This window comes from Echinococcus granulosus (genome assembly GCF_000524195.1).
Source record: "Echinococcus granulosus chromosome Unknown EG_S00309, whole genome shotgun sequence".
Taxonomy (NCBI): Eukaryota; Metazoa; Platyhelminthes; class Cestoda; order Cyclophyllidea; family Taeniidae; genus Echinococcus; species Echinococcus granulosus.
This window is the reverse complement of record NW_020170689.1, coordinates 3,857-5,415: the sequence shown is the minus strand read 5'-3', so window position 1 is coordinate 5,415 and position 1,559 is coordinate 3,857.

Below are 1,559 nucleotides of genomic sequence, written 5' to 3'. Positions count from 1 at the left end.
AATGTGAGAGATGATGTAGCATTGCCCAATATGATTATGATACCTTGTAATACACGGTACCAAAATCTAATAGGCATTTATCATGTGAATCCCATCAAGTAGGTCCAACAATCCCATTCATGTCTCCAATTTAATTAATTTGTCAGATAAGATTAATGAAAAGAAGACGACTAGAAAATCAAGGACCAGGAAACGAAAATATATCAATTTAGAAGTGCAGTCAATCGAGCGATTCCAGCACACACAGCCACCTTCCCCTAATGTGCACCGTTGCTAATACTGACTACTTTATTTCTTGCGGTATGCAGTTTAAAAATAGTAATCTGTCGCATAAGGGATATCCAAGGGACAAAAATTAGCATTCCCTACAGTTGCTTTTGCGCATTTACGCATCCAGTTACTTTTTAAAAAAACCACACATAGGTACAGAGTTGCCCTCTCTGAATATGCAGTTATGTTCTGAGCAAAATCGGTGGTGACTCTGGATCAACAGTTGCTCGATGGAGAAAAGTGACAAACAACAAATATTTTGGTGACCAAAAAATGATATAGAAAAAAACTCGCAAAGGCGAGAGCAAATTTTGCACTCTATCTGATGAAATAGGTTTCATGTACCGAAAGACCCTTCGGTTTGAGTAGACTCAAGGTCCAGTAAAAACTTGCTACTGCTGCGGCTCCACTTTTGTCCCCGTGCATACTCGCCTTCGCGTCTATGTCACCCCTATCGTAGGTAATACCTTTGCAAATCAGAAAGAATATTGTATCAGCCGTTGAACCACCTTTGTATGCCAAGTCCTCTACTGCTCCTTTGTGCCTCTCAACTCCTAAAGCCATTAGGATACTTCAGGGTCACCGCAAAATTGAAAGTCTTAATGTAGACAGTAGCTGAATTACCCAAAGCGGCTCTACTAACAGCTGTCATGAGGGTATATGCACAAGTGCTGATCTCCTGAACCCGCATGACCACCTTGGGTGTGGTGCCTTACAATTCGCTCTGGATTCGATCCGACAATTTCGCAGGTTACGCGTCGTCACCCCTTCATCGTGTAGGCTACCCTCAAGATACTCTTCGAAGCGCCAAACACCAACAGGGCATCAGGCTTCCTCACTTTCTCGAGAAATGTTTTGATCAATTCTAGTGGCTACAGAGGGCAACATTTGGGGTACGTTAAAGTGCATATGGAGGCCATGCAGAACACCAAGAATATCATTGTACAGGGGTCGATCTTTCTTTATTCAGACAGCGTTTTTGATCTTAAACAAGGTCTCGGGATACAAGGAGTGGTCTCTGACAGCCTATGTGTTGTGTCCTTAAATGAATAAGTCCAGCTTATACACTAATTATAATGACAAAATTATCTGCCATCTCGGAATCCATGCTTTTTTAAAGACCGCTTCAAGTTTTTTACTCTGAAGTAATTTCCTTTGCACTAAAGCATTGACGAACCTTGAGTTTCTCCCCAGAAAATAGTAGAAGCAGAAAGGCTACAATTTGTAGTGTACAGGATTCTTAGCCTTAAAATTGCAGGATTATCCTACAGTGATGCATTTGGTTTACC